The sequence below is a fragment of the Pinus tabuliformis genome, chromosome 3_2, assembly GCF_031772625.1.
Source record: "Pinus tabuliformis cultivar Carrire ecotype Pingquan chromosome 3_2, CPIR1, whole genome shotgun sequence".
Lineage (NCBI taxonomy): Eukaryota > Viridiplantae > Streptophyta > Pinopsida > Pinales > Pinaceae > Pinus > Pinus tabuliformis.
The window spans coordinates 755031478-755047013 of NC_142302.1; the positions used below are offsets into that span (position 1 = coordinate 755031478).

Sequence of the window (15536 nt, forward strand, 5' to 3'; positions counted from 1 at the left end):
CAAGGCCTGTAATTGTGGTCTTTGCTTCAGTCATCATGTCTTTCCCCTCTGAGTTGGTGAGGAGGTCAATTTGTTGTATAACATTAATAGACAACATGGATAGTGAGTTGTATGACAAAGAAATGATTGTCACCCATCCCTATGAGTTTAATGCAATGATTGAACTGGAGTATGCATAAACCAATAGAAGAATGGGGTGCCATGCTTTGGGTACATGCATGGGTAGAATTGATGATGACATTGACTATATCAAGCCAAGAGGAGCATAGGAACAAAAGTGTGAACCTCCATTGAGCCAATGGGGAGTGTGAGCATTCTTGCAAGAGAGCAGAGTAGTGATCTCTAAATTGGAGCAGAGTGTTGCAAGGGTAGTGTTGTGGTGAAATAATGGAGATCCCTGAGTAGAGAAAGCAGAGCACAAAGCAAGTGTTGCAGTGGGAAACAAGAGGAAGACTGCCACAAGTGTTCAGAAAGCAGAGTGCAGAAGTTGAATTTGCAAACAACCATTAAGTTGGTATTTTACTTGTAATTTGTATGCCTCTATTTTCAGTATGAAAATTGTATGAAATAGTAAAATAGTGGCAGTGACAGGTTGGTGCCTACACACTTAAGAGGTTGGTGCCTCTAGGAAAGTTGGTTCTTGCTAAACAAAAGAGGTTGGTGCCTCTTGGCAAGTTGGTTCTTGCTAAACAAAAGGGGGCTAGTGCCTCCAGTGAGTAGGTTCTCACAAACAAATAGATGTAATTAAGCTGGTGCTTAAATTACATCATAAAACAAACAAAAAATTGTTGGTTTTTTCCCTCTTGGTTTCCATGCGAAAACATTGTGTCAAATGTATGATGGTCATGATATTGTTCATTGAGTATGTGTTCTGAAAGTTTATAAGATTTACTTCTTTATGAATGAATGATTTCACAAATGAAAGAACATAAGAAGGAACTATAAGCATGGTAAGAAAATAAAATAAAGAGTTTCTTAAATTACTATTTCACCACCCCTCTCAGCAATTCCTTAATTCCAACAACCGGTATTAGAGGCAAGTTCCTTGAGTAACAATTTAACCACTGGAAGATAGATCCTATAGGAATTATGAATAGGCAAGAGAGTCAATAAGTTTACTAGAGTAGGGTACTAGTCTTTGATGGAGCTAATTATGCCTTTTGGAAAGTAAGAATAAAGGCATATCTTATGTCCTTGGGGGTAGATGTTTGAACCTAAATACTAGTAAATTACAATGTCCCAGATATTCCCCCCACAGATGAATATGGAAAGAAACTGTATCTAAGCAATGGTTATGCACTATAAGTCTGCTTATGAGATGTGGGAGAAGCTTAACCAACGTCATGAAGGAGATGACAAAGTGAAGCAAGAAAAACTTTAGACGTTCATAATGAGGTTTGAAAGCTTGAAGATGTCTGAGAATGAAATCATAGTTGATTACTTCCTCAAAGTTGAAGTAGTTAATATGATTAGAGGACTTGGTGAGGAAGTCAAGGAAGAGTTGATCATTCAAAAGGTATTAAGATCTCTACCTTCAACTAACTCTATTAATTGTTAAAGGTCAGTTAACTGAGTACAACTAAAAATAACTTAACTAGATTGCTAAAGTTTAGAAGTCAAGACATGCATGACTAAAATCCAAGCCTATAAATTGAATTTACTGATCTAACTGAATGACAAGAACCATGTCAACTAGTTAGCCATCTCCCAGTTGTCCTACTGATGTGGAAATTCAATTCACTCAATTTGACTAAGTCTAAAGGCAAATTGAGCCTTTATTGCTATACTTTCTAATAGGGACAAAGTAAGGAGATCCAACCTCAAGACAACCATCCCAAGTCATAGAAAAATAAGGATAATGGGAAGTAAAAAAAAATTCATTGGAAAGTGGTGTGAGTTCCATAAAACCCCCTTGCATAACACTCATGAATGTTGCTCAGAACAATCATTGTTGGTGAACCTTAAAGAAAAGGAATAGACTTTGGTTCTTATAATAATTAATTAGAATAGGATATTGGAAAGTGGTTCATTGATGTATAACCCAATACAACCATCTCAATCATGAAGATATAGCTAGAAGAGCCAGAGGAGCATGAAGAGGGGGGGCAACTCTTCTATTCCAGTGTGGGTAGGGGACCCCACTACATTTCATCATTGACAGTGGAAGATAAAAGAACCTAATCTCAATTGATTTAATCAATATATTGAAGTTGTCAATAGTGCTACATCCCTAGTGATACACTAGTTGTTGGTTGAGACATGGATGTTACATTTTCATTAGCGAACAATGGCACATGCCATATGGCATTAAGCCCTTCAAAGATGAGGTATTGTTCGATGTTTCCCCACTCAAAGCTTGTGATGTTCTTTTAGGACAACCGTATATGTGGAAATTAACATGTTGCCTGAGTCTCATCCTTCTAGTGTCATTGTTACTTTAGCCTTAGTCTCATCGTCTAGTGTCATTGTTACTCATTGAGTCTCATCCTCTTGAGTCTCATAACTCTAGTAAAAATTCTTTAAATAGAACATGTTGTAGCTCATAAGTTCATTAGGTTTTTTATTAAGGAGCTCTAGCTCTTACTCATTGATTTATAACTTCAAAGAGATATCCACAATATCTTCCCCTTTGAGTTCTCCTTGTACTAAATTGTCTAGAGTTATTTGATTTGAGGTCCTTGAGTTGACATTGTTGCTTAGAGGAACAACCAAATTCCTTAACATGGTGCATTTTGTCTTTAGGTTACTTGTCCTGGACCTTCACTTAAAAAGTGCAAATAGTAGACTTGGTATTATTGATCATCTTCACATGTGCTTGCAATTTTTTTGTATATTTATTGCTTATCTTGATATTCAATAACTTCAACTATGAAATCAAACAAACTCTAAGATAAAGAAACTTGAAATAAACGAAAAAAGGCTATTAAAAACCAAAATTATCCCCTGGAGTAGCAAAGCACCAAAGCTAGAGACCATTATAACCAATTTTTGTACCAAAGCTCAAGGACTTGTTAAGTGTTGCATCTAACAAGATGTTATGGAATGTATGTGTGTGTGGGATAGAGATAAAGAGAGCGGGGGGGGGGGGGATATACACAAATGGACTCAAATCCAAAGTAAATCAAATACCAAACACATAGGGTCGAAACAAAATCAAAATAGAAAGAATCCAGGGAGTTTGAATAAGCCAACCTAGGTTTAAAGCCTCTCCACAAAATGATTATTATATAGCCTCAAAGTTTAATATCAAGAATTTGGGAACCCTTGAAAAGTATACGTAACTACTTCAATATAATTTTAATAAACCAAGACTAGAAAATGTTGTTTTTAGGTGCTTATTAAATTTGATTATAACTATTTAGTATAGTGACAAATTATGTTAATTTAATAGAGTCATATAATTTGTATGATGTATTTTTACATCATTAGGTTTAAGTTAAATCAAAATTTGTAGATACATAATATATATAGATAAAATACAAAACTACTAAAGAATATTTAATATAAAAAAGTACTGAAATTTGCTTTTGCATATATATTAATATGATTTTTAAAATGATAAAATTAAATTTGATCAAGTAAATTAAGTACAGCCTTTACATCATATTTATTTATATGGATTTTTTTTCTTGAAATGTTTTTTTTTTGTAATCCAAATTTGATGTCCAATATTATTATAATGATCATCTAAATTAACATCTCTCAACAAAATCCTTTTTTAAGATCAGTCACAAAATTGAATGTGAATATTGACTTATTATAACATAGAGTACCTTATGCTTACATGATCATTCACTCTAATGAATTAAAAACTCTTTCCTAAAAAACGGTCATGCACAACTTGAGTGCAAAGCAACTTGGTATCTATTTCATTCTTTATAGAGATTTCGAATTTCAGTTTCTCAAATACTATTATATTTCTTTGAATGCATCAATTAAAATATGTAAAAAGAAATAATAAAATATAAAAATCACTTTATATATATGTATATAAAATAAGTGACCTAATTTACAACTTAACATGATAGATAATTGTTTTATATTTGATAAATAATCTTTTAAAAATATATATTAATTTTGTGACATTCTTTATTAACATATTCAGGCGATGTGCATTAATGCGGGAGTCAGAGCTGCAGGGCTGCCGGGAAATAGGGGAGAGCCGTGAAGGTGTTGGAAGCCGGAAAATGTTTGACCATCTCACGAACGCTGCCAGATTGCTGTTAAATCTTCCTATATCTGCATATGGCCATGTATGGTGAACCAACCTCTATAGGGACATTAAATGCCCTAGGACAAACTACTTAGCTCAAATGCCACATCATCAGTGTCACATCAAAATATTTGTTAAAACATTAATTTTCATTATTATGTCCATCCAAGCCACTTGTTCTCCATCAGGCCTGGAATTTCAAATTCTTTTTGCCTGTCAAATTAAAATTTGACGACGTTTTTGTATTTTTTTTACCTTTCATTTTACGTTTTAACTAAATATGTGAGTGTCACGGAAAACTCTATTTTAACAATTTTTGTAAATTTATTCCACAACACACAATAAGTCATCAAATGGAGGCTGATAATGACTGTTATTTATAATGATTCTTGTTAGATTGAAATTGCAGATTTGTACTCTATCTGGCCTGCATACTGAGCTTCCCTGTTTGTTCTGATGGGCCGTGGTCTAGTTGTAGACCTGCAGGATTTTAAACTAGGCTGTGGTCTACTAGCAGATCTGTGAATGTTTAACACAACTCCTGGGCTGTGGTCTAGCACTAGATCAGGCAAAATGTAACACAATTAATGGTTAGGAATGATAAGCAGTATATCAGCTCATTCCTGTCAAAGGGAGCAGGATGACTAGCCCACAAAATGCATCATTTTTCATGAGGCCTTGCTGCAACTGGACAAGTCAAATTCAGTGCAAAAAGCTTGAAAGGTGATTGATATAGGCTGTAGAAGCCCAACACACCTGAAAGGAGTTAAATTAGGTGTTATAGATTGATGTAGAAGGCATTAAAAACTCAGCAGTAGGTAATCTCAACAATGAATTTCACCATTCCAGTTATGAAAAATCCAGTTGTATTCCAAAAAAATTGAAAACAAGAAACAGGGGAGAAAGTGCATTCCGTTAGCTTTATAACTGCTTTCATTGGATTTTGCACTGTATCATGTTCAGAATTGGGTTTTTTTCAGGAAAAAAAAAACTGAGCTTTAACTGTCATATCATCTCCTCTCATTCCGACTTGCAATATTTTAGGGAACCAAGAAACGCTTGAAAACATTTTTTTTAAAAGAAAAAAGTCTCATCCAAAATCATCTGAGTGTGGAATCAAAGTAATGTATTTATAGCTCAATTAATATAGGCACTTCAATGCTGTTATAGCTCGTCAACATCCAGAACACCTGTTTCTATGTTGTTGAATGTAAATTATGTGGTAGATCACTGATCCAGTTGCCCATAGTCAAGTGCTGTCAGAAATCACAATCAGTAGAGGTTAAACCTCAGTGCAATTTTTATTTTGTTTAATGCGATTTTACTGTTTACTGCACCTCATATTGACTTGGAGAGTCTGCTACACAGTCACATTAAGGTGCATAAAATTTGACTAATTAAAACAATTTCCAAAAATTATATCCCTGAAAGCTGACACCTAAGTGGCTGGTTTCTCCTAAAGTTCCTGAACTGGTAAACGAGCTTTAACTACCATGGAAAACGCTACTACTAAATTATATAGGTAGGTTCCTTCTTAATAACATATAATGCTAAAATTGGGTTCAGGAAATGAGCTTAACTATGATGGAAAACAATGCAATTAAATTGTATAGGTGGGTTCCTTCTTAATCATAAAATTTTCAGATCCACCTAATGCTAAAACTGGATACAGAAATTCTTTTTAATTTCTTCGACGGATACAAGAGTCTGGATTAATAAAGGTATACGCTTTTGAAGAGTCACAGTGCACTGTTCAGCAGAGCCTCTGTCCTTAAACTGTCAAACAATCTTAAACTATCAAATCCACCATAATGACATGGGTGGCTGGCCGAGTGCCGCTGCTCAGAAATGGAGAAAATTACCAGAGTATCCAGTGCAGACAGATCATACTTGTTAAATACTACACCATCACAACAGCAAAGGCAAAAACAGCCCTTGCAGGTCCACCAAAAGTTCCCCCGACGAAATCTAAACTGCGAGCACTGTTGTGTGATATAGAAAGGATTAATTAATTATGAACAGGGCGAATTCCCTCCAGACACCAGACCATAACAACCTTCAAGTGAGGAAGAAAAACAATGGCAGAGAAAGTACTCAATATCCGGATGCATGTGAGCGCCGTTGAGTGGTCCAGAAATGGATAGTAAAAATACAGCATGAAATATAGATGCATATAACAGTAAGCACCAGAATATGGACAAGCTCAGACCACAAAAACCACTCACAGAATTTAAGGAACATTCCCAAAACAAGGCATAAAAACAGTATAGTTGTTAAACAATCGGCAAAACAATTGCTTCCCAGACAAATAAGCAACAACCTTCAAGGGACCTGTGACATTCGAACATACCACTACTGATAAAAAAAAAAGCCAGTGAGTAATTGACATACCTGCAGATAGTGACCGGTAGCAGATTCTGGGTCGCGTCCAAACAGTAACTATATCGAAACAGCTCATCTAAAATAGTAACAACACAGTAAGGAGCATCCACAGACCAGTATAGTATAGTGTGGGGAAGTTCAAAAACAAACACAAAAATACCATTTGCGGGAAGACATATACCGGTATGGCCGCGGCCCGCAAGTTACAACCCAAACGCAAACCAAGCGATGAAATTAATGAAAAATTCATAGCTTTTTCGAATTTGAGAACACTGTAGATAAGATTAACTCTCACGGCACAACGAAATTAAAGGAATTTCTCACAACGTACCCTTGACTTGACAAGAAATGCAGAATTTTACAGTGATGAAACCTGAGGCACTTAATTTCAGTAAACGTGGCCGAATCGAGGATAAAGGCTGAACGGCGAAAAGAAAAAACAATTGATTTGGAGAACGCATCGTATACTCCAGGCTGGTATGCACACAAGGAATTAATTAAGCCATAGGCCCGTATGACTCAACCTAGTACTTACTGACAGTAGTCACAGACTTCAAGAGATAGGCTCAGAGTCCTAATACCTATTACAGATATTATAGATTTTTACGTTTTTTTAATGAAATTAAACGTCAAAACGACGGGTTGGGAAGGTATACCACGCGTCTAACCTGACGTGGAAGATTTTCTCCGTGCCGTCAAATACGTTGACGTGGAAGATTTTCTCCGTGCCGTCAAATACGTTTTAAAATCAAAATATGTTTGTGGGACGTCAAATTCCAGGCTTGTTCTCCATAATATGAGAAGAGAAGGTTCGTGGAAAGCGCCCAAAGGAATCCACACTTTTTAAATATGTGACCTCTACTCATCATTAAATGCTTCATTAAATGAAGATGCCCACCACTCCCATGGTAACTTCCACTAATTTGTTTTACCCCTTCTAAAATTAATCATCTTATAATACTAAAATAAATTAAAAATTCAGAAAAACGCGTATGTGTAATTGTTAAGCGTTTTTAAAAGTTTTTTTTCTACATTAGTTGTTATGAATAAATCTGATTGTTTATATGTGAGATTTTTTGAAAAGTTTTTTGGTTTATTTTTAGATTTAATCTATTTAAAATTTGATAAAGATTTATTGAAATTACAACTTTGAGAAGTAAACTCTTCACTATAAAAATGCCCCATGAGTTTTTGAGAATGTTAAATCCATATATACAATCAAAAAATTAATTTAAATATTACAAATCAAAATTTTACCACAATTTAGATACAAACCCCACAAGAATGAGAAATTGGCAGAATACTATAGAAAAAATCAAGAACAAATTGGCAAGCTGGTCATTCAGATCACTAAACATTGCTAGCAGAGTCGTCCTCCTGAAATCTGTCCTTCAAGCGATACCTATTTACCCCTTATCCATTATGGCAGCCCCCAAAGGGGTTTTCACAAAAATGAAAGAAATATTTGGAAAATTTATTTGGGGCGGGCCAAGTCAACAAAGAAAATGGGCTTTGGTCTCGTGGAAAAACCTAATGAAAAGAAAAGAGGAAGGGGGTCTAGGACTAAGAGACTCGGAGATGTTAAACAAGGTGTTAGGAGCAAAACTGTGGTGGCAGTGGATGAAGGGAGGAAATGACCTATGGAAGAGAATTTGGACCCAGAAATATAACATGCCTGCAACAACGGCGGAAATACTGAGAGCTGAAGAAATCCCAAAAGGATCTTCAATCTGGGAACTGGCAAGTCAGAACAGGAATATAGCAAATAATCATGCTTTCTGGGAAATACGAGAAGGAGGTAGTGCTAGATTCTGGGAAGAGGGGTGGCAACAAAGAGACAAACTGATCAATATACAAGCTCTGCAAGGAGTATAGCAAAAAGCGATCAGGGAAGGATGAGAATATGTAAGAGACTATTGGAAAGAAGGAGAGACAAATGAAATTTGGAGAGTATGGAGAAAGCCAGAAGAATGGGACGAAAACATAAATCAAGAGCTGGGGAAAATATACACCAAAGAACTAGAATTGAGGAAGATAAAAGCGAGATCAGGGATGGATATTCTCAGATGGGGAAAAGCAATGAAAGGAACCTTTACAGTTAAAGAAGCCTATTATCTGACAATGCATCAAGAAAGGATGGAAGAAACTACAGATTGGAGAGCTATTTGGGACAGTAAGTGGTGGCCGAAGATAACCATATTCGCATGGCTAGTTGGAAAAGAAAGAATCCTAACATGGGATAAAATCCAGAAGAGGGGTTTCTATGGACCATCGAGATGTAGTCTCTGTAACATGGGAATTGAAACCCAGGAACACATCCTGAACAACTGCCCATTCGCCCGGCATCAATGGGAAGAGATTAGAACACTCTTTGGCAAGTCAAATAGAGACCCCAATGACAAAAAAAACTATCTTTCAATGGGGCAAAGGACAATTCTCCTGTAAAGTTGTGAGGAGAATCTGGAACCTGTCAGTAGGTTTTGTGATATTGTCTCTGTGGAAGGAACGAAATCGAAGGATTTTTCGGGATAAAAGCAATCAACCAGCAAGAATTTAGAAAGAAATTCTTAAATCTATTAGAGAAACAGTTCTGGCTGAGGCCTGGGAAGAGGAGGATTGGAAAACAAACCAGGAGGAAGGGAAAATTGTATCTAAATTAAATATGGGATTCGACATGATCTACCCCAGAAAAGAGAAACAGCAGGGAACCCAAATTCAGAGTCCAGATCAGTTTAGATACCCCAGGGAGAATTTTATTAAGTTGAACTTTGACGGGGCCTCCAAAGGAAACCCAGGGCCGGCAGGTTTTGGGGGAATCTTTAGAGACAGTGAGAAACATACAAGATGGGTGTATGCGGAATGGGGAGGAGAAATGACTAACAATGAAGCAGAACTATGGGCGGTGCATCAAGGATTAAGGATAGCAGTGAGGAACAGATATATGAATTTGGAGATAGAAGGCGACTCGCAGGTAACAATAGAGATGCTCCGCAAACTCAATGACGGGAGAAACTGGGAGCAGGTAGCTAGAAGTTGGCGGACAGCTGGGATTATCCAAGATGTGGCAGAATTACTAAAGAGAATAGAATACAAAATTATTAATCATGTTAGGCGAAGGGGAAATAAGGCAGCAGATCTTCTGGCTAATTGGGGGAGTAAGGAATCGGAAAGGAAAATTGACAACAGCTGGTCTACAATATTGAATAACCCGAGATGGGTAGAACTTAAAACCATTATTACTCAAGACCATAATGAATCCGCAACCCAATAAAAATGAGATCAAGAGACTCCCGATCGGGATGATAGTGGCGGCGTACAGGACACTTAATGCAAAGCAGGTAAGAGAGCACGACAGAGCAAGATAAGTTCAAGTAATAATGATCAGGGACAAATGGATCACCGCAAGGGATATCATTTCAAGGCAGACAGATGATAGAATACTGACGGAGGAGGGTGGATATGACAGGATGTCAGAGATCAGACAAGGGTATGGCAGTACGGAGGAAAGGAGAAGAGAGGCGAGCAGGGAAGCAGACAGCAAGCGGCGAGAGAAAAGGGTAAGTAAAATAGAGGGTAATCGGAGGAGACGGCGGCATAAAAAAGGTTCATGCGGCCGGACGAGTCAAATTCGAAGCGACTTGGCGGAGACAGAGCGAAGAAACAAGGCGGCCAGGGCTCTGGAAAGGAGAACAACAGGACAGAGGAGATCGAAAATTCGAAGAGACAACGCAGAAGGGGAGAAAAGAATGGCAACGAGGAGATGGATGAGAAGCGATGAGGAAGGAGCTAACAGAGGTTGAAGAGACCAGGAGAAGAGAGGGAAAGGATTAATGGAAGGAGACACAGCAGAGGAAATCCTCACTGTCCAAGACGACTCAGAAGATGATGTAGAAATGTTTGACTCAGACCAGGGGGAAGGAGAACAAATGCGCGAACGGACAAGCAGGTCGGCAAAGTCAGGGAGGGAAAACGTCCAGGACAACAGGAAAGACGACGCCCGGGGCAACCAAGGACGAGAAGGAGAAGGGGAATTCAGAAGCACTTCAGGAGTGAAAAGTAGGAGAGGCAGAGGAAGTTATAGAAGCAGGGGAGGCGCAGGAGGGAGACGCGGACAGTGCAGAAGAGGAGGAAGAAGAGCGTCCGGAAATAGGGAAGAGCATGCAACAGGATCTGTTAGGAAATCAAGGAGATCCATAGGGAAGAAAATCCAGTTTGCTGAATGAGCCTACTGTGAGAACACTAACAAAGATATCAGAAGGATAATTCAGCAGTTAGAAGAGGAGGCAATATAGGGACAATCAGACTCAGAAATGGAAGACTGGGAATATCTCCTCCCGGATCCAGGTAACACGCGAGGACGCGTGACTTTATACAAACAGACCCTTCATGTCTACTGGATAATGAAGAGACTGCTAGCCAAGGCAATGGAACAAGTAGCCATGGAAATGGCAGAATTATCTCAGGGAATCCCAAATCTGAAGAAGGAATTACGGAACATTCAAATCACCTTGTTAATGCAGGATAAAAAGATGGAGGAAATACAGCAGCAGATAAAAGCAAGCAGCCCCGGTATGAAGAAAGAGATGGATCAGCAGGCAGGCACATTGGACCAGTAGATGAAGATATGTATATCAGAGGTTTTTAAAATCTTTTTGAATTATAGATAGTTACCTGTAGCTTCTTTTTGAAATTTAGAATGCAGACAAGACACTGTAGCAATCTCTATGAATGTTTAGTTTATAAAGCATGGATAGAAAGAATTAGGACCTTCTATTTTTGGATGGCTATTAAAAACTTAAGGTGGCCAATAAACCCGGTTTCCCCTCGGGGCGGGTTGAGGCCACCATGATTATGTAGTAGTTTCAATTCGAAGTAATAGAAAAAGAATGGTCTCTCCCTAGCTTACAAAAAAAAAAAAAATTTACCACAATTTTTTAACTGAAATTTACCATAAATCCACTGAATATTCCAAAATATCTCAGATAAACAACTCTCAAATAAATCCTCATATCAAACCCTACCAATTATATACTGACAATAAGAAGAAAGGGTTCGAGCAAACCAAACCACATGTCAACTGTACTCAATGCGTCATGTATGGTCAGTCATGACAGTACACCTCCACTAAATAAAATTGCCAAACACTGGCCTCGATGCTTCCAGTGTTCCACAGTTCACTAATTGGTTTCCCTACCATTTTTGCAGAAAGATGCTTCCCCTGAAAAAATGCGTCAAGTCTTATCGACAAAATTATGACACGTCCTAGGTCCAACCATATCAATGGTCATCCATGATATCTTGACTATAAGAAGAAAGAGATTCTTTCACACCAACCACAGGGGATGTGTAGGTAAATTAAGTATATACTTCAGTAAAAGATTTGTTAATTAAAATGTTGATTTTTCAAATATTTTGGTCTTAAATTTCTATGATTCTAAGATAAGAAGGTGTTTGGCCTCTTCAAGTGAGGTTTTTTTCCCTAAACAAGAGGGGTTGCACCGCAGCTAGTCCCTACTTTAAGCACAGCAAGGGGGTGGTTGAGGACTGTATGGTTGTCAGGTTTAGATACGCTTCCTACAAATAAGCAAGTAACTGGTGGTTGAGGACTGCATAGTTGTCAGGTTTAGACACTCCACCCAGCGATCTAATTAATCCTAGCTAGACAGGCCAGCTAGCCCGGATTTCCCTTATCTGTCAACTTGGTTTCTTAATCCACACAAATATAGCAAACTCCTCTCATACAACCAGCTGTACGTAATATCATTGGCGGGTTGATGGGAGACCACCACTAACCGGGTAACTAGGTGGTTACAAAGAGTGGAAGAATCATTCATAAGTGAAATCAATTCCAGTGTTGAATAGTCAGAAGCAGGTGTGAGTGGACTAATTCCATGTCCAGTGGCAGAAGTAGATGCAGCCAAGCCCACCAGCTTCGGTGTCCTCCTCTGAGGGTGGTAAATTTGGAAGTGGGGCGTTGGGCGGTAGCGGGGCCAGCCATAGAGGCCAGCTTCCTCGAGATGGGTGGAAAAATGGAACACGTGGTTTTGAAACCTTTTATAATATGAGGTCCAACTTAACCATGAAAGTGATTTTTTATTATTATTGAGAAATATTGCCATTTCACAAAGTTTAACACGGATAGGTGAGATCGCATCATTTTCTTTTAGGATGGTCAAACCCGAGGCTGATCGAACTCATCCAACGATGATGGATGATGCTTTGTGAGACAAGAGCACCAATGATTGATTGAGAGATGATGAGTCTGCCAAAACAGCAACACCGAACCGAATGCATTGACCCGCTTTGATATACCACCCCCATTGTACGTGGCGTGAATCCTTGCCACCGAAGGTAAATATACAGTGTCATACCTGCTGATTGAGATCTATCACCGCCGACCTATGAATGAATGCCTTCACATTATATCTATCTTTCCGCGTCCTAGCAAGTCAGGAAGCAAGCCTTACGTCCTGTGATTGTATAACATATGGAGTGGTTTGTACTGGGTCTCCAGGTTAGTGACAGCAGCGCAAATACGATCAATGATCGGTGGCTGCATCAGTGCAGAGTATGGTGGTTCCACGGTTCTCTAGGCCAATTTCAACGTGAACGTGTTTATAAATTTCTAATTAAATTGGCTACGAGGTCACGCACCATATTCTCCAACTGAAAAGAATATATCCTCTACCCGATTTCCAACCAGGTGACGTCTATCAGCTTAATTATAAAGTACATGTTTTATAAAGTAATTTGATGATACATGGATGAAGACACAAGTAAAAGCTCGCGAACCTTTCCTCCGGTACCCGATCTCTAACATGGTGACGTACATCTTCAATAAAATGATATGATGAAATAATGGAATGGAAGTGGTTACTAAGTATAGAAATATTCCCATAACTAATTAAACTAGAAAATAATATAAAAAATGCTAGAACCCGGGATTGGGAACATTTATTCGGTCTTTCTATCACTTAAGATGGAGTTTCAGATCTTTCCAAAATAGTATCTAAACCGACGTTGGAGGATTTGGAATGATAATCCGAAGAAGCCAAGTTGTTCCGAAGCCAGCTTGAAGCAAGCCAGCCAGGTTTTTGGCCCCACCACGAGAGACAAGCCAAGCGCCACAGAGATGTGGTTGAACATAATGCATCACAATGCATGATTGAAACATGGCTGAAGAGCAGGACAATGGTGACAGGCACCATTCTATGTTAATCTTGTGTGTTGGATAGCTGAGTGAAAAAGCTTAAAAGTTTGGTTAGTACTTGCAGTAGGAGCAAGCATGAGTTGAGGTTCTCTCGGCTGTCATGAAAACCTGGAATGGGTGTAGTAAGTAATTAGGGGAATGGGTGATTCTAGAGTGCATACTCATGAGAATAACAAAAGATCTTCCTATTTGCATAACAGATGAGCTACTGGGGAGCCATATTGCTAGTTTTACTGTTGGTCGTGTGGAAATGCCAGTCATGTGGAATGATGTTGTTCTGTCTATCTTGAATGAAGGAAGCTCGAAGCGTAGTGGATGAGCGTAGCGTAACCGTATTGACTGGTTCTGAGGTGGCCAAGGTGGAAGAGGAATTACTTCCAGAGGTGGGCGCCTGGTTGTTCATGGCTAAAGGTGTCAGAGACATGCTCCTCATTACTTATTGGATTTGACCTATTATTTATGAAATCCTACCAATTGGTGGGAAATGGCATCATTGCTCTACTTGTAAAGTGGCACAACGTCACAATGAAAGAAACACCTCCACAACACCGGAACCGGCTCAATCAGAGAGAGTGATTCTGTCAAGAAAGAGAAGAGCGTGATACTCTGTATGAATGCTCAGCTCAGTGATTCTATTCATCCCCAGGGGATCGAAGTTGGCACATAGGAAGAATCCCCAGAACCGTAACCATGACAGTCCCCCCTTCGAGAGAAAGCCAATTGGGTAGATTGAGATTGGGTATGTATGCATTCTTTACAAATCTGGAAACACTGTACTCCTTGCCGCTTTCTTGAAATTGCTTTCACCTACAAATTTTCACCATTGTTGCTTTCTTGAAATTGCTTTCAACTACAAATATACAAGATGGTTCCATCTGGTAAATATTGTTAACGTTGTTATCTCGCCTCTATTGTCTTTGTAGGTGAACACTGGAAACAGTTCAGATTTGTCACTACACATGCGCTGCCCCTCTATTGCCTTTGTAGGTGAATAGTGGACATGGTTCAGATTTGTCGCTGCACATGGCTGTAGGCTGGGGCAGCTCAGAGGGTTTGGGGGAAATTAAAAACCATAGTGCCACCATAAATCATTTGAGGCGTTAACATCTTGGGATCATGCAAGCATGAAATCAAATTCAGTTCATGGCCAGAGGTTCAGGTTAGGTCAGTATGGACATTGAGATCAGGGAAGCGACAGGAAGAGGAAATTTGTGGCGCTCTGCTAGATCAACTCAAAGGGAAAGGTAAGGCTTTCCAGAGAAGGTAGCCGGCGTGCATACCTCTAAGACACCCTCCAAGATATTCTGCCCACAGGCTTATAGCACGCCATACCTCCAAGGTGTTCTACGCACAGGTCAAATTACATGCAGATAAAATTACATGCAGATATGGACTTGTAGACACAACATCATGCATGCAATAGCTAGCTAAAGTACTGGTAGACACAACAACATGAATGCATGCAGTAGCTGGCTGGCACTTCAAGAATCTTACTTTAGCCCAGCAGTATAACATTCAATATTAATGATTGGAGGAATCAATGAATGATACTGGTTCAAACATGCCTTTGTTTAACCGTTGTATGGTGGCCCATGCCAGTTGTTCCATCATCGAAGCCCCGGCGATAAGTTGAATCCCTTAGCTACGCAATTCGCTAGTTAGTGGAAGGTAGTACCAATCCCGCCGAAGGGAAGTACGTAATGTAGTTTAAATCCAATATATATTGGGGAA

General features: G+C 38.8%; 1 long non-coding RNA gene across 1 annotated transcript; it reads right to left on the reverse strand.

The window, feature by feature from the left end:
• Positions 1-5577: 5577 nt before the first annotated feature.
• On the reverse strand, positions 5578-7181 carry LOC149182804 (uncharacterized). The gene is made up of 3 exons (XR_016257159.1): positions 6777-7181; positions 6605-6671; positions 5578-6195 (listed from the first exon to the last, which is right to left on the reverse strand). It is a non-coding gene; the product is annotated as an uncharacterized LOC149182804 (long non-coding RNA).
• Positions 7182-15536: the final 8355 nt, after the last annotated feature.